Consider the following 18,957-nt stretch of genomic DNA (forward strand, 5'->3'; position numbering starts at 1 on the left):
ATCGAGCACATCAGCACTGTTGGTGACTTGTTCTCAAATGCTATGAGTTAAGAACAAGGCAACACAGAAAATGTTAATTGTTAAAGTCCTTCGTCCTTAGAAACATTATTTCCCTTGGGGTATAATGATTTCCGGACGAAGGTTATGAAGGGCGAACCTTCATAAATTCATTATACAGGGACGAAAGATGAAATGTAAGGAATATAAAAAACAATATGAACAATTATATATTATTATCAAACATAAACAGAAATATCGTTGAATCACAAGTGTACCTTCAACTGGAAGGAGATGATAATATGAGCGTGACACAAAAAGCGAATGCCAAGTCAGCGTGAACAGTACGGGGGTACTGTTCACCTATTTATAGGCGCGAAACACAACCCATACAAAATTACATTCATGCCCTTTACACTTGATAATAATTCTATAGTAATCTGTCGAGGTCTAAATAGCCTTTTCATCTTTAAGTCGGTTTCACTTTCTGCTGTCACGCCGAAGCTTTCCTGCTCACACCTTCGGCGCTGTATCAACCTTCGTATTATTCTGGTCTACTGTGATGCCGACTTGAGTCCGAAGATACCTGTTCACACATTATACTCCAGAAATACTGTTAAATCCTGTTTTTGAGGACCTTCGAATGCCGAAGGTCCCCAACAGTAGCCCCTCGCAATATTAATTTGTTTAAAATAATAAATTTAGATTGCGACATGGACGAAGGCTTTACGCCGAAGGTCCGAAAAAACACCTTCCCTTTGCTAGAATAGCAACATTCACTGACAAGCGGGGTCTTTCAATTTTCAACGCACTTGGCGTATAAATACGGCCATACCGCAAACTCATTTGACACGCTCTCTGGCCAACTGCTCCCGCTCACTCAAATTTTAGCTCTTGTGCGCTACGATTTGCTAAGCTTTTAGTTTTGAAGCTTCGGCTTTGAAAATAGTTTTTTAGTGTCTCCGAAGATGTCTGAAGATAAGAAGACTGCTGCTGAGATGAAGCTGAGCCTCGACGAAGAGAAAAACTTGGGGTTTCTCATAGCGATGTCAAAGACCAACACAGAAAAAATTACCAAGGAGATTCTGGAAGGTTTGTCTGAAGATACTGGTGACAGTGACAGCTATGATGTGGACAGTGGTGGTGAAGACTCCGAAGATCGTCCCTGGCGACCAAGCCATTCAGTTTATGGTAAATCAACTATCAAAGAGAATCATCTTGTCAACATGAGAGGAAGGTATTTCCGGGATTTGTCCATTGTGAGGGCCGACGAAGGGGAAAAAACTTGCCCACACCCTGAAGAGAATGAAGTCGTAGTGTACCGAAGCTTTTTGAAAGCTGGACTGCGATTTCCCTTGAGCAGCTTCGTTGTAGAGGTGCTGAAAATATTCGAAGTCTATCTCCATCAACTTACCCCCGAGGCAATTATAAGGCTGAATATCTTCGTGTGGGCCGTGAGAAGCCAAGGTCTGAAGCCTGATGCAAAAAGCTTCTGCAATATACATGAATTATCATATGAAACAAAACCTTGGGGTAAGGAACAGTATCACAATAATTTTGGCTGCTACAGTTTCGTTTCTCGGTCCGGGTCAAGCTGCCCCGTGCCAACCTTTCGGAAGAGATGGCCCGGCGACTGGATGACAGAATGGTTTTATGTGAAGAGTGATCTGACAGTACGAGAAGATATCAAAGGTATAATAATGCGCCCTATTTGGCAAAGCTTCGGCCTTCGGAGGCCGAAGGTTGAAATGAATGAAGCTGCCGAAGAATGCCAGAGGGCCTTCAGCGTTATTTGTTCCTTTATTGGAACGAGAGACTTAGTACAAGAGCATATTGCCTTCAGGGTATGGCCGCTCGCGGAGAAATGGGAAATGCCACAAGAAACCATAAAAGAGGCCAACGAAGGTGGACTTATCAGGTTGAAGTACACTTTTAAATTTGGAGATAAATTCGTTGAGCCAGATGATGACTGGTTAAAAAGTATTGAAAATTTGAGTGATGAATTGCTTGGGGCTTATTCGAAGGCCGAAGACACTGCAATGTCAGCAGCCTTCGGAGGCCGAAAAAAGAAGAGGCTAAATCGGGTATTTGATGCAATCGGGTTTGTCTACCCTGACTATTGCTACCCCATTCGAAGGCAGAAGAGAAAAAACACAACCTCTGCAAAAGAAGAAGATGCAACTGCTCCTAGCGAGCCAGAACTGAAAAGAAAGAAGATAAAGGTCCTCACACATCGGCCGCGCTATATTGAACCAGCTTCGGTGCCTGAGTTTACCGGAGACACCTCTTCAGCCATCGAAGCTGAAAAACCAACCGAGCCAACCTTGCTGCCAGAAGTCACAGAAACGGCCGAAATGCCAACAAAAATAGAATTGGAACAATCAAAGATTTTGTTATCAGAAATGAAAGAGAAGGCCGAAGCGCCGTCCACAGAAAAAATGGAAGAGGTAAAAGAAGCAACTGAGGGATCAAAAACATCAGAAGTTTTGAGTCCTGCAGCAAATATTGAGGCAGTAAAAAACCAAAAGGTGCCAGCAGTGACTCCAAAAAGGAAGAGAATGGTCAACGTGCTAGATGTTCTGGAGACAATTAAATCTTCAAGCACACCTCCGAAGGAGACTGCTGTCATCCCCGAAGAAAAAACTGAAATCTCTGATACTAAAGCTCCAGAACAAGGAACTGAAGCCGAAGCTGGGTCCTCAGAACCCACGAAAATAAAATCCCTGGAATTCGAGGAAGAAAAAATTGCAGAGCCAGCTTTTGTTGAAGAAATTAGTGCTGCTGCCCCCGAAGCATCTCCCAAAGTTCTTGATTATATTATTCGCCATGCTTCGGGGAAACAACTATCAGAAAAAGAAAAACAAGAGGCCCAACTTTACGCCCAAAAACTGAAGTATCCAAAGGGGGCATTAATATTCAATGGCAGTGGAGAAGAAGACTTTTTGTATTGCCTCCCTGACAGCAAAGAGATTTCTGTCTGTCGGGAGATGAGCAAGAGCTTCGGATTCCCAACACTGGAAGATGGGCTCTCAGTGCTATCGAAAAATGATTTGGCCGACAGCCTGGCGTATAATAGCTTGAAGGTACAACGAATGGAATCTTTGCATTTTTTGTTGAGACCAAAATTTTTCGTTTGTTTAAACCTATTGACACACACATATTTCTCTTTGCAGGGCCTGATACTTAGCAATGCCCTCAGGGCACAGAAAGATGTTGAAGACGAAGGATGTACTATAGCCCTGAGCAACCTTCGTTCCGAAGTAATTGAACTGAGGAACGAAGGTCTCGAGAAAGATAAAATATTACACTCATTGATAAATAAAATAAAGGAAGACGAAGCTGCTTTCAAAGGTCAAGCTGATGCTCATAAACACGAACTTGAAAATCTTCGGAAACAACTGGCCAGAGCCAAGGAAGAACGTATACTTGAAGAAACAAAGCGAGAACTCAGCGACCAATGGGCAGATCACTTAGAAGGAACCGTTGAAGAGCTTCGGTCGTCCAAGAAGAGATGCTATAACAAATCTATAGAATGTGTTAAGAAGTTAAAGGCTAGCTTCGCCAAGGTCGGCGCATTCTCAAGTGAGGAAAACTTTACGAGAGGCAATCCCGAAGGTCCCATCGAATGGATCGACCACGAAGCTGAAGCCTTCGAAGAAATTTTAAATAGCCGTGGAGATATATGTGCCTTCTCGGGTGCCAGAGGAATTGCCGCTATTTTAGAGAAAAAAGGCTGCGAACATGTGAAGATTCTAGCGCAATCCGAAGGTGCTTTGTCCTTCGAAGATGCAAGGGATCCATCGGCCGAAGCTAGCATGGTTGGTGGAAAATTTTTCACCGATATCTGGGATAATGGTGGCCGAGAAATGGCCCGGGAGATTATTCAAAGAAGCGAAAAGGGCATTCACGATGCTAGAGAAGTAGCTGAGGCTGCTGAGAAGAGCGCAGAGCCCGAAGGTCAATTAGGTATTATCTAATAGTTTTTATTGTGCTGTAATTTTAGGTTTTAAGATTCGTTTGCAATTTGTCATAGCAATGTAGCCGTATCCTGTTCTACTTCAGATTCTGCTAAAGCCCCTTCGGACCCTCAGCCGAAAGGAGACGACGAAATAAGAAAGATGGCTGAAGCTATTATGGACGAAGTCGTCAATCGACTTCTAAACGAGGTTGCAGAAGTCGTTTTGAGAGAGGATTAAGTATTATTGTAAAAACTTCTGAAATGTAATATATAGTAACATTTTGTAACTCTGAATGTAATATACCTATTTTTCTTGCTTAATTCTTTACGATGCATGAAACTTTACACGTACCGCTTTTGAGTCTTTGACGAAAAAACACCTTCCCTTCTTTTCATGCTTCGTGAAGAAGAATTTTTCAACAATATCGTGTCCTGATGAATAATATCCAGGCTTCGTGAAAATATTTTCCGAAGCTACACCTCCGAAGATCAATAATGTATCTCCTTGTGACATTATGATTTTTCCCTTTTTTTCAAAACGTTCTTCTGTAGATTGATATTGTGTCCACCTCTTGTGCCATATGCAACATGATGTATGATGCTTATGCTATGCGAAATGATGCGATGATGTTATGTTATGTGATGCGATGCGTATTCCGAAGATGCACATGCACCCCTGCAATAAAACACATAATTTTTTACAAGCCTCCCTTAGGAGCTTCTTCGCCTTTTACTTCAGCGGAATCAGCGTTTATTTTTCACTGTAAGCCTCCCTTAGGAGCTTCTTCGCCTTTTACTTTCAGCGGTATTCGCGTTGACTTTTCGCGCTTCGCCTTTTACTTAGGCGGTATCAGCGTTTATTTTTCGCTGTATGCTCTGCATTCCCTTTGGAACGACTTTGGAGCAGAAAACTTACACTGCGCTCCCTCTGGAGCGGCTTTTTGTGACTTCGGCAAACTTACTCTGTGTTCCTTAGAACGACTTTTTGTTACTTCGAAGAATTTTCAATAGTTCGAAGGTCCTCTTTGTTGTCACAAGTCTTTCAACAATTTAAGCCTGTGAAGAAAATATATTTTCCTTGTGGGAATCGACGAAACTATTTACATGAACCCTGAACAATGTCCTTTATTACAGAAAATAAAAGTGAATGAAAAAGATTGCTATTAAGGTAGGATATTTGTCAATAGATGTGCTTTGACTCTGGCACAGTGCTGTTGACTGTGCGAGCTTCGGACTGCTCTCTGAAGTCCCTTTGGTGTGGAGCATATTGGCTCCCTTCTGGCTGCTGGCCTTGTTGCAGCGGTGGTGGAGGCGGAGGTTGTTGCCAGGAAGCCTGAGGTTGACTCGCCGAAGCAACAGAAACTGCAGGGTGATTGCCTACATACTCTGGGATGTAAGGCGAATGATACGAAGCAGTGTGCATGACCTGCTTCGGTTGAGCCTGTTGTGCTGCCGCTTCGGCTATTTCTTTTTGCTTCTGGATGGTAACATGGCACATCCTGGTGGTATGACCTTTGTTCTCACCACAGAATAAGCAAAAGATTCTTCTCGGTTGATCACCAAATCTTCCTCCGAAGCCCCTGGCGCCTCTGCCCCTTGGAGCTGGTGGTCGGAAGGAACCTTGCTGTTGCCCCGAAGCCTGTGAGGAACATTGTGGCCTTTGTTGTTGGCTCCCTCTATCATCATTTTGTGTAGAGTTATGAATTGATCTAACGTGCCTCGGGTAGAACCTCCCTCCGAAGCCCCTGGTCATTTCAGAAAACCTGAAGGCCTCCTCCCTTCTTTGGCGAAAATCATTATCGGCCCGAATGTACTCGTCCATCTTCTGGAGCAGCTTCTCCAAAGTTTGAGGGGGCTTCCTAGCGAAGTACTGAGCTGACGGTCCTGGCCGAAGCCCCTTGATCATGGCCTCAATGACAATTTCATTAGGCACCGTTGGTGCCTGTGCCCTCAAACGCAGGAACCTTCGGACATACGCCTGAAGGTATTCTTCGTGATCCTGGGTGCACTGGAACAGAGCCTGAGCAGTGACCGGCTTCGTCTGAAACCCTTGGAAGCTAGTTAACAACAAGTCCTTCAGCTTCTGCCATGAAGTGATCGTTCCTGGTCGAAGGGAGGAATACCAGGTTTGAGCAACACTCCTGACAGCCATAACGAAAGATTTGGCCATAACTGAAGCATTGCCACCATACGAAGATATTGTTGCTTCGTAGCTCATCAAAAACTGCTTCGGGTCTGAGTGGCCATCGAATACGGGAAGCTGAGGCGGCTTGTAGGACGAAGGCCAAGGTGTAGCCTGCAGCTCAGCGGACAGAGGAGAAGCATCATCAAAAACAAAATTCCCATGATGGAAATTGTCATACCAGTCATCTTCGTTGGGAAAACCCTCCTGATGAAGATCTTGGTGCTGAGGCCTTCGGTGCTGCTCATCCTGGGCAAGATGACGAACTTCTTCAGAGGCTTCGTCTATCTGCCTCTGCAGTTCAGCTAGCCTGGCCATCTTTTCTTTCTTCCTCTGTACTTGTTGATGAAGCATCTCCATATCTCTGATTTCTTGATCTATCTCGTCCTCTGGTGGTGTTGGGCTGACAACCTTCCTTTTCTGGCTTCGGGCCTCCCGAAGAGAGACTGTCTCCTGATTGTGGTCCAATGGTTGCAGAGCTGTAGCCCCAGTCGCTGAAGCTTTCTTCGGCGCCATAACGAAGGTCTATGATCGCCGAAGGTGTTCAAAACTCAAAGAGTGGAAGTGAGTTCACCGGAGGTGGGCGCCAATGTTGGTGACTTGTTCTCAAATGCTATGAGTTAAGAACAAGGCAACACAGAAAATGTTAATTGTTAAAGTCCTTCGTCCTTAGAAACATTATTTCCCTTGGGGTATAATGATTTCCGGACGAAGGTTATGAAGGGCGAACCTTCATAAATTCATTATACAGGGACGAAAGATGAAATGTAAGGAATATAAAAAACAATATGAACAATTATATATTATTATCAAACATAAACAGAAATATCGTTGAATCACAAGTGTACCTTCAACTGGAAGGAGATGATAATACGAGCGTGACACAAAAAGCGAATGCCAAGTCAGCGTGAACAGTACGGGGGTATTGTTCACCTATTTATAGGCGCGGAACACAACCCATACAAAATTACATTCATGCCCTTTACACTTGATAATAATTCTATAGTAATCTGTCGAGGTCTAAATAGCCTTTTCATCTTTAAGTCGGTTTCACTTTCTGCTGTCACGCCGAAGCTTTCCTGCTCACACCTTCGGCGCTGTATCAACCTTCGTATTATTCTGGTCTACTGTGATGCCGACTTGAGTCCGAAGATACCTGTTCACACATTATACTCCAGAAATACTGTTAAATCCTGTTTTTGAGGACCTTCGGATGCCGAAGGTCCCCAACAAGCACAAACCTCCATCACACCATCATCTGCTGGCTCTGATAACAGATCCTCTGGAACCATATCCTCAAGAGTCTGATCAAAATTCGCCAGAGACAATTCTTGCAGACCAATGAGAGCAGACAAAGCAGGAGAAGGAACTCCACTACTTTCACCACTGGCAACGTACTGCCGACTGTTCTTTCGAGTCAGAGGGACCTCGTCCTCTTCCTCCCTGTCGTCTTCACCAACAACACAGGCAACACACCCATTGGGGTCAGCAGCAGATGGAGCACCCCCATTGGGATCAGCAACAGATGGAGCACACCCATCGGGGTTAGCGTCAGTAAATTCAGGCACAGACACTTCCTCAGCAACAGGAACCGAAGTACCAACGTCCCGATCCAAACTAGATACTCGCCGGAGGCGTCTCTTTTTCTTTTTCTGCTCATCTGCAGAAGGATCAAGTTGATTGGCTCGGCAAGGGCGTCTCGGGCGAGTACTGGCAGGCTTCTGGATATCCAAGGTTGTACCAGTTTCTAGGAGAGGTGCCACCACCAATGTCCCAGCAGGAGCAGCATCAGAAGAGTCCTCAGCTAGCAAATCAAGCATAGCACTTATCTTTGCGTCACTAGGATCCAAAGGCACCTCAAAATGGACCTGCCGTTCATCGTCAGGAATTTCCCCGAGCGAGGCAACCAAGATGCTGACTTCCTCAGCAGAGGGTCGCACTCTAAGACCCAAACTGCCATCAGTGACAGGTGGATTCGACACAAAAAGAGTGAAGGCCTTGGGAGGAGGCAAGTTCCAGGCTGAGTATGCCACTGGGGCACCAACATTTGATACCTTGCCTCTAAGAATCATCTCAAGTCGGTTCACCAAGTCTACAGAGGGAATTCTTCTGTTGGTAACCCGAGTTGAATCAGCTAGGCCTCGATACAGATAAGCCGGGTATGCCCTGTCTTTCAACGGCTGAATATTCTTGAAAACAAAATCAGCAACCACAGCCTCAGCAGTCAGACCCCTCTCTTTCAGCAGCCCAACTTCAGCCAGCCAAGCACCTGCCTTAGCTACCTCCTGATCAGTGGGGGATTCGGTCAAACTTGGAGTGCGAACATCCGGCTGTCTTCCCGACCTAGGGGGAGAGAATTTCCATGGTTCTCAACAATAAACCACTCCAAGCGCCATCCCTTGATACTGTCTTTGAGAGGGATTTCAAGATATTCAGTCTTCCTCCCGCGACGCATCTCTAAACTAGCACCCCCAACCAGCTGATGCTGCCCCTCGGCCATCCCAGGGTGACAGTGATACAAGTACTTCCACAACCCAAAATGTGGCAGCACGCCAAGAAAAGCTTCGCACAAATGAATGTAAATGGAAATTTGCAGAATGGAATTGGGATTCAGATGGGTCAGGTTAAGGCGATAGAAATCAAGGAGGCCGCGGAAAAAGGGAGAAATGGGAAGACCGAGACCGCGGAGAAGAAAAGGAACGTAAATTACGGATTCATGGGTATCCTCTATCGGGACAGTGACCCCATGACAAATCCGCCAAGAACACAGCTCCCTCGGGGGAAGGACCCCGATGGACACGAGATGGAGAAGGTCGGGCTCGGAGACAACAGACACATGGTTACCTGCGAAAGGCAACTGACTGTTGGGGTCGATTGGGGGAATCACCGCGGCGGATGAACTCGAGGCCTTCCTCTTGGGCGCCATCTCAATTCTATCGGCGAACAGAGTGGAAGGCGAATTGCAGAGAGGGTTTGGAAGCAGGAAAGCAAGAACTAGGGCACGGAAAGCAGAGGCGGCTAAAAGCGCAGTACTTATGGGATATTCCCGAGTCAGATACCGTTTTTAAAAGCGCCCAGTCAGCACCCGACAGTTACTTTCAAAACACCAGCGCGCCACGTTGTCACCCGGCGATCACTTCCACATCATCACTCGGCTATTACCCTCAACATGGTCGGCGTAGCCCGTTCTAACTCGGTCGTTATCTCTAAAACGCCGATGTTACCTTCAGTCGCTCGGCAGTTACCCCTAACATGTCGACATCGTCTTCAGTCGCTCGGCAGTTATCTCTAAAACTCCGACGTCGTCTTCAGTCGCTCGACAGTTATCTCTAAAACTCCAACATCGTCCTCAAGTCACTCAGCATTACCTCTAAAACTCCGACGTCGTCCTCAAGTCACTCGGCGTTACCTCTAAAACGCCGACGTCGTCTTTAGTCGCTCGGCAGTTACCTCTAAAACTCCGACGTCGTCTTCAAGTCACTCGGCAGCTACCTCTAAAAGCGTCAATATGATGCCCAAGTTATTTACTTACTATTCCAAGAGAATCAACTTCACAAATAAAGTGGGCGGAGGAATGATTCAAGAACTCTAAGTTATGCTACAAACATAACGGATAGAGAACATCATGGGCAATGAATATCACGGCAGAAATTAACTGATTACGAAGCAAAACAATCGGCACAGAGAAGGCAACGTCATTCTTCATTAAAGGGAAGTAACATTACTTACAAATCAACTCATTATGAGTTGATACTTCCCTACCACTACTACTACTACTACACTACACTATACTACTCTACACTGCTAAATACTACTACATTATTCTAACTATACTATACTAACATCTTAGGACCAATGGCATCTAGCCACTGGCCCTGTTGCTGCCGCTGCCGCCCTTGTTGCTGCCCTTGCTGCTGCCGCCGTCGCCGATGCCGCCCCTGCTGCTGCCGCCGTCGCCATCCTTGCCGCCGCTGCTGCCGCCCCTGCCGCCGTCGTCACTGTCATCGCCGCCACCACCTTCGTCGTCGTCGTCGTTGTCGTCGTCCTCGCCATCGCCGCCACCGTCCTCCTCGTCCGAGGAGTACTCCGACTCATCCGAGCCCTCGAGCCCGGAGCGCTCGACAGCCCGGATGTAAGTCCAGACCTCCGCCGCAAGCCCCTAGGAGTCATCTGAATCGTCAGACGACTCACACAGAGGGATGGGAGCCGGAGACCCCTCGGACTCAGAGGAGAACTCCTCCTCTGAGTACTCCGAGTCACCGAAGTCCTCTGATGGAGGAGTCGGCTCACGCTTGCGCTTGTTGTTCTTGCCCATGGTGGAAGCGCGAGAAGGAGAAGAAAGCAAGCAGCGGAGAACAGCAAGAGATGTGAAAAAACCAGAGAGGCAAAGGCACTATTTATAGAAGAAGAAGGCAACCGCTCACCTCCAACCACGGTCACTGAACAGTCGCGAAGCATTCAATACACACTTCAACTCGTCTGAAGACACGTCAGGCGGCTGACGCCGTTTCACGCAGCGCAACACCCATTGGGACTCCAGTCAACAGCGTGGATGATATGATTACGCCCGCCGTCGCATCACATTACTACTCAGAAGCAGCCGGCTAAAACACTCAGCGTACCAAGCCGTCCCTTGTCCACACCCATTGGGGGGGACGCCCAGGAATTATCAGTATATTTTTCAAAACTGTCACATCTGTGCAGGGCATGCAATGAATACCTCAAGACAAAAATGAGATATCAGTAAGGATCAGAGGAAAGCCAAATATAGTCGGGGAAGTACAAAATCTGACCGACAGAAGCGACGTGAAGACTAGCCAGGGAACGTCCATCAAATGTCCAATCAGTCGCAGAGCAAATAAATTGCACCACCTAGCAAGATATGGGTGGATCGCGAACTCGGCTGCAAAAGACAAAATACATGCTGACCTCTGAAGCATAATATTGATGACATAATGCTGACCTCTAAAGCATAATGTGGATATGTCATCATGCCGACTTCTAAAGGCAGAAAGGATAACCTTCAACAAAAAGACACAAAAGGAAGACCTTCGAGTGGATTATCCTCAAAAATCCACTCGAAGCTCGGGGGCTACACCCATTGGGTGCACCTCCCATTTCAAGCCAAGATAGTGCCGACTTCTAAGGCATGAGACAAGATTAAAGACAAGGCTGGCCCTCAACCAAAGTACAAGAGTAAAATAAAAATAATTTCTGATGAAGACCTTCGAGCAGATTGTTTTCCAAAATCTACTCGAAGCTCGGGGGCTACACCCTCCGGTGCACCCAATGAAGTCCAGGGTCCCATAAAAAAGAAATGCCGACCTCTAAGGCACAAACATGAAGCAAGGCTCCAGTCTACGAGTGATCTAAGCAGAAGGAGACAGTAAAAAATCATTTTTACCGGACTGCTTGGAAAGCACCTCTTATCATAAGTAAAGACTGCAAGCTGGACCTAGGATCTTTGGGCTGATTATCTCAAAATCAGCCCGAAGATCGGGGGCTTGTGGGGGACAGATATCCCCCAGGTCCACTGGAAGGGTAAAAGACCTCACGAGAGGACCAAGGGCCCAATAAATCGTAAGGCCATTCCTTCGTGGGCCTGGGGAGGGACAATCAGTAAAGCAGGTTGACGTACGGCTGGATTAGTGCAAGCCCGGACGGCCCACAGCGTTGAGCAAGCGACCACAACAAAGATCCGACTTTCCCGCGCTGGAGCCCCATGCAACGGAACCAGGCGAGGATAGGTCGGCAGAACCATAGGAAGATAGACTCAAACAGTTCACTATCTTTTAGGTGCATATCCACATGTAATGCCCCACGGTCGGATATATAAGGCCTAGGGGGCACCCCTTCAGAACGATCGATCCCATTACTCAGCCACCCACCTTAACTCTCCACGTTCTCACTCTAGAGAGCTACCTTGTAACCCATTACACAAAGCATACTCACCAGGACGTAGGGTGTTACGCATCTCTAAGCGGCCCGAACCTGTAAACACTGTCCATTGTCCCTCGTGCATCTGGCACGAACCATTTTGCTACAGTCGGCGACACCGTCCTGCTCCTAAAAACACATCGAGGGGAAACCCCGGGTGTGCGGTCGGACCCAAAACACCGACAGGTGCACCACGATCTTTACTCAAAATAAAATGGTGCTACGCGTGCAAGACGACGAGGCAAACTTCATGGGTGCGGAACTCATCGAGGAAGAAGACGCGCCCGGGTTGGCGCAATTGCCCCAGCGCCAGGCGTGAGGGTCAGTCTGCCCGCGGGCCCGCGATGTCAGTGACAAGCTGCGCCAGGGAGATGGGCCGAGGGGTGGAGTTTTGGCCCAACAAACGTGCTACACCTTTCTTTTTGTTTTCCTTTTTCTTTTCTCTTTTCTTTTCTTTTCATTTTTGAATCTTAAATTTAAATCCCAATTTGATTATAACTTTTGGACTTGAATTATATGTACCAATCCAAGATGTTTATATGGAAAGACACATTTATTTATATATTTTTCCTTACAATATATATAGGGCTTTCCTATTTCTCCTCTTTTTCTTTTCCAATTTATTTCCAAACTCTAGACTTTGATTTAGATCTAACCTCCTTCTTACCATTATTAATGTATTTTTACTATTCTCATTTTTATCATTAAATGCACAAGCAATTAAACTCCAACATGATGCACCATTTTCTTTATTTAGTATATTTGTTGGTGGTCAATGTTAACCCGTGATTTGAAATATGCAAAAATGAGGAATATAACACAAGTGGTCAAATGAACCTTCTATATTTCCCAATTTATTGTACATTTTATTCCTCCCAATAGGGTTTCGTTTGTTTAGTAGGCCTTTAGATGGGCTTTGGTGAGTAAATAAGAAACACAAAAATCACGTACCCCCATAGCGACCCACCATCAGTCACACACTTACCTCTATAGCGACCGACCATAAGTCGTTAAATTTCTAGACTTTTAGCGACCCACAGACCATCGCTATAAACGCATTTAGCGACCAACCGTCGGTCCATAACTTTTAGCGACCAACCGTCGGTCCCTAATAAGGGTCGCTAAAGATCAACCGTCGTGTAGTGTTCCCCACAACTTGTTGAGCTATGATCTTTTGTGAGCTCACCCTTGTGATATATAACCCTCGCCCACAAGAGAAGAATAGGTGGTCCAAGAGGAGACCTACAACGATGAGTACGAGTTGATCTAGGTGGCGTCTCCCAGTCAGCTTGATGGCGCCAAGGAATATACTTAATTCGCTCTATTGTTCTCATATATTTTTGCAAGACTTCCGCTATGTAATAATGATACTTGTGATATTTATCTCTATACACTTTGTCATTATTTGTGGTGTTCTTCTTTGGCACACATATGAGACGCACCCGGCTTTATCACTTAAATCGGGGTGTGACAGAAGTGGTATCACAGGAAATGTTGATTGTAGGACGAAACCTAGATAGAACTGGACAAAACCCTTACCTACTTATCTTTACTATGATTCTTTCTATACTTATCTTGATCTTGTCTCACCTTTGGTTGTTCTACTCTGACTACTCTTACCTTTTCTACTCTATAAAGGCAAAAAGGATTTCACACCTTGGAATCATACAACTACAAACTCTCTAGAGAGATAGGAGACCTAAGACAAAAATATATATATATATTTTCTCTATATAAAGTGTTTGGATGTTTGTCTTGATGATAACTGTTTGATTTGCTTCTTTGATTGACTGAAATAGTATAGCAAGACATTCTAGCATGTACTACCATAAGGTAATATATTAGTACTAGGTATATGCCTGTGCGTTGCTACAGAACCAATGTGATTAAATACATTAATATACAAAAACACTAATTGTTATTCTATATTTTTGTTAGCATCACTAAATTTTGAGTGGTATTGCTGAAAAAAACTGAATTTTGCTAACAACCTATATCAAGTTTCATTTGCTCATCTCTAGTGTGGCGCCAAAACCATCTCCAAGAAAGCCAACTGCCTTCACATGGTCAAGAGTTATTTCCTGAAAATTCAAAATAAAGTGAGGTACAACAAAATAAAATGGACCAAAAGTAAATAGAGCAAAAAAGGGTAAATAAACTAAGTTTCATGGTATCATTGTGCCACCTGGAAATGATTCATTAATGTCTCTATAGAAGTCGTACGATCAACACCAATCTTATAGGACCGAATCAAAAAGTTTTACCTAAAGACCAGCCCATCTTAGATGATTCTACCAAAACCATATGTATCAACAACCAGACCTCTAAAAACCACAACCAGCATCATCGTCAAAGAAACTGATATGAAATTCATGTGAAGAAAACGACAATGGGCCAGTTGTGTACAGGTTCTTCCTATAATTATAGGTCGGTAGCCTCTCACCCAACTAAGATTGCTTGTAGAGAGTCATTAAGACAATGATTTATGCATATTTGTGGGGTTCTTTTGTGGCTTTCATGTGCTTTATGGTGAAAGAAAATATGTGTACAAAGTACAGACATATAAGACAAGAAGAAAAAACATGTACATGCACAGTGTTGGAAATAGTAGAATGTACCTGGGCAAGGTGAGCCCAATAGTCAAGGGAACTGTCGTCACACCTTAAACCAATGAGATGCTCATCTTCAGCACGCTTGTACTATCCAAGTGCTGAAAGAGTAAGACACTGGAAAATTGAGGAAATGATTACAGTGTCCACATATAAAATTAACATGGGGAAAAGAAATTTGTGTGCAGTGAGAGATCGGGTAATTAAGACAGTAATTTATGCATGCTACGCGATAGCACACGGTAAATCTATTTTTTTTAGTCACGCCAGTAGCTTGGCGAGGAGTCTTACTTGGAAGCGAAGCGCTTGTACTGGCCGCCTCGGCGATGGTAAAAAACTCCTTGATCTCTTATGCTGGTGGCACGATCAGCTCTGCAGCCAGCGTTGCCGTCGGTAATGACCGACCAGACTTCTTCCCCACCAGATCTGACTCTAGATCGTCGAGCTCGCCATTCGTCCAGACCGATGTCGTCATTTCTCTCCTATTTTTTCCAAAAAAAACAGGAGCGAAATGATGTGGTTATCACCACTCAAAATAAGCATATACGAATGTAATGAAATAGGTAGAGTAATTACAAGGTTGGTAGAGACCTATGCTATAACATATGGAACATAATCTCCAAGGAATTGAAAGTAGTTTAGAATGGGATTCAATACTGCATTTGTTTATACTTGTGAGAGAGCAAAAAGTAATTGCATTAAAAACAAGGTATCTCCTGAAGCAGATCTCCCAAATCTTTCCTATTATCGTGTCCCAATGCAAGTTTAGTTTCCTGCAATTTAGTATGGACGAATCTGCCCCACTACCCCAGTTAGGTTTCTTAGAAGAGGTTCAGGCATTCCCTTGAGGAATCAAAGCAGTGACGATAGGCCAAGTCAGTACAACAAGTAGCCAGGGAAGAGTTCAAATTTCAATCCTGTAAAATCATGGTTCACTGAAAATAAAAAGAAACCAAGGTATTTTCAAGGGTCATTTCATTCATCAGGCTCTAGGGACTCATCTGTAAGCTCTTCAAAAGCTCCTGCTAGTAAATATTGCGATGAGAGACATAAACAACCCTTTTTGGCAGAGACAAACATTACTGAAAGAAGTAACAGAAGAACTGAGGTTAGACGCCTACAAAGTGGCAAGAAAGCTTCTGTATTTAGTGATGGGCATCCATACACGCAGAAGAGTATCTCATAAGCTTCATCATCCTCAACAACTACTGGAGGCTTGCCGGAAGAGCATGATCTTGGAGTTTTATATGTTTCTGATTCTTCGGGTAGTTATGCACATGTAGTTAATTCCAGGAATACTACATTGAATGCTTTAGCACATATGCAAAAGGATAAATAAGAAATGAATTCAGGTATACCGCAAGGTGCTTCCACTTTTGTTCGCCGACATACTTTACCTCAAAGTTTTTCCACAGGTGTCGAGTCATCAACTGCCCCTAGCACTAAAAATCTTGGTTGCACTTCAATATCTGATGTTCTGCCTTCATTATGTTTGTCATCTGATTATGCTCGCAATAGGAGGATCGAAGCTACAAAGAAGAGAACTTCTAATGCAGAAAGTTCTTCAAGATCAAGGGGAATAAGTGAATAATCTGATAGAACAGAAGAGGGAGATACGTCACTAATCTTGGTCAAAGTTGTGGCATCGACAGTGCACATGTCCACATAGCCCTTCCTAATACTGATCTGCTCGAGCCCGCCATTCTTGCCGAAGACAACCTAGGGGCAAAAACAAGGATCACCAGACCAAAAACTGATTAGACAAAATGGAACCTTTCATATACACTGTATATAAAGGGGAATCAGTCAGAATAATATAACTTGAACATGCTATGAACTATGTCTTAACTGATAGGACGACGTCGGGATCGAAGAGCATGGAGATGGTGTATCTGCACCTGGAGACGACGGGCTGACAGAGGCAGGCATCTCCCCTGCAGAAGAGATAATTATATAGAAAAACTATATAATAGAACCTTGAGAAACAGAGAGATCTTTTGCATGCATCAGGAAGATCCTCCAGTTCCTTACCCAAGGATTGGTATGCGGATCAATGGTCAGCCTAGCAACAAACATCACTAAAGCAGCAACTACTGATGGCAAGAACCGAAGGCAACCATAATCTAATAGATTTAGCTTAGCAAGGTAGCTTCCCAAGAATTCCATTAAAATGCAAAGAAAATATATAAGACACCATTCACATCGAAAGAAGAGAAAAAATGTAGTGATAAATCAGAATAGGTTGGCAACCTTCTTGTCTTCACGGGCAAATCTTGTGAAGCGCCTAAAATCAGCAAAACAAAGGAGAGATGTGGCAGTAGATATTCCATTAGCCAACATGTTCAAATGGAAATTAAGTAATAACATGAAAATTATGAGCTTGTGGACGTATATGTTGTTGCTGCCAACTGGTTGGTAACTTGTTCCTCTTGCATGAATTCACTACAGTGAATGAAAAGACTGCAGAAAGATAAGGATTAGATTAGCGTGTGTGCTCAGAACTCATAAGTGTGATTTCTGCTGCTCGCAGTTCGTTACCAGATTGCTTGCAATGATAAAATTCCAGATGAGCTAGCTAGACAACCAAATGTCTGTAAGTAATCAAGACAAAGTTTCAGATAACTGTTGAAATCTGAATAAAGTTTCAGATAACTTTGTTGAAATCTGAATTAGATGGAGTTCGTCATTTCAGATAACCAAATGTCTGAGGTGCGCGTTCTCGGTCCTTGCGAGCTCGAGCGAGTCCCTGGCGCCGCTGGCCTCGGCCACGACCTGCTTGAGGATGTCCCGCAGGCACGTGTTCTCGTCGCGGACGACGCGCTTCGACTCGACCAGCCTGGTGTTCTCCTGCCGCGCCCGGCTCGCGTCGCCCTCGGACACGCGCACACAGTCGAGGAGCACGCGCTCCTTGTCGCCCCAGGCTGCCGCGCACTCGTCAACCTCGAGCATGTAGCAGTCGCGCTCGTCGGACGCGGCGCGCAGCGCCGCGCGCAGCCGGATGGCCTCGGCGTTGGTGGCCTCCAGCTCAACCTGTGCCTCGGATAGCCAGGCCTTGACCAGCCTGGCCTCCGCGGTCACGTCCGAGAGCGCGGCGGAGATGTCGTCCAGCGCCTTGCGGCTCCTCTCCTCGCCCTGCACCGCCGCCCGGAGCTCCGCGTGCAGGACCATGATCTCCTCGTCCGCGCCGCCGAACATGAGGTCCCTGACGCTCCTCTGCTCCAGCACGCCGCCGCGCCGGGCGGACGCGAGGCTCTTGCTCGCCTGCTGCAGCAGCAGCGTGGCCATTCCAGCTTGGCCTCCTCGAGCGACGTCTTGGTCTGCTCCAGCTGCTTGGTCTGGTATATCAGCGATAGTGGAGGCGGCGATTTGGGGGCGAGGAGAGCGGGGCGACGGGGATTACGGCCGCAGGCAAGATCTGGGGGCGAGGAGAGCCGGGACGGCCGGGATTGCGGCCTGGCGCAGGGAGAGGAGAGCCGGGACGGGGGATTGCTGCGATGTCGGGCGGAACCGTGGTGGACGCCCTCGTTACGTCCTTATAGAGTAGTACAGATTAGTAGGTGACACACTAATCTACTGAGCCAATAAAACCCCCAAAAGATCATGACCCGTAATTACTCGTCTTATCTATAATTCTATCTTACCATGTGTTTCTAACCCAGATGGTCAATATCAGGAAGGGAGGCAGAATCGATTTATCTACCAACCACCACAGTAGGAGGTTTGTTAGACAACCACAACCAGAAATGAATCCTCCACCGGCGGGACAGTTCCAGTGGTTACAGCTCAGATGCAGATGCTGCAACAGATGTCAAATACTATGACGGAAATGCAACTCAGATGTGGTAGGAACGTCAGGAGATGCGCCAGGAGCGTCAGGAGATGCGACAGGAAATGAGGCAAGAGCGATTGGAGCGACAGCAACAACCACCACTACCTGCACCACCACTAGCTCCACCCCGGGACAAGCATCGTGAATTCATGAGTCGTAGCGCCCAGAGATCTTCTCGGAGAGCCTGGCTTCCATTAGCTGCATTTCTGCAAGCACCCTGCGCGCGGTGGCGTCGGTGAAATCCACGGTGCTGAACGGATCCAGATCGACAACCTCTGATACCAGATTGTCAGCAACGCAGTCGGTTAGGGGGTCGATCGGTGGCTGTGGTAGAAGAAGACGTGGGGAAGAAGAAAGAAGAGAGTATGCAAGGGATTGTAATTGTATTCTGTTATGCGATGCCTTCTCCTAATCCTTGGTCTGATGCATATAACATCAGCCTCAC

General features: G+C 45.8%; 2 pseudogenes; both read left to right on the forward strand.

Annotated features, from left to right (window-relative positions):
* Window positions 1-14,994: 14,994 nt before the first annotated feature.
* Window positions 14,995-16,396, forward strand: LOC103645065 (uncharacterized; annotated as a pseudogene).
* A 53-nt stretch (window positions 16,397-16,449) lies between these two features.
* On the forward strand, window positions 16,450-18,244 carry LOC103645066 (uncharacterized; annotated as a pseudogene).
* The last annotated feature ends 713 nt before the right edge of the window (window positions 18,245-18,957 follow it).

This window comes from Zea mays, chromosome 1 (assembly GCF_902167145.1).
Source record: "Zea mays cultivar B73 chromosome 1, Zm-B73-REFERENCE-NAM-5.0, whole genome shotgun sequence".
NCBI lineage: Eukaryota > Viridiplantae > Streptophyta > Magnoliopsida > Poales > Poaceae > Zea > Zea mays.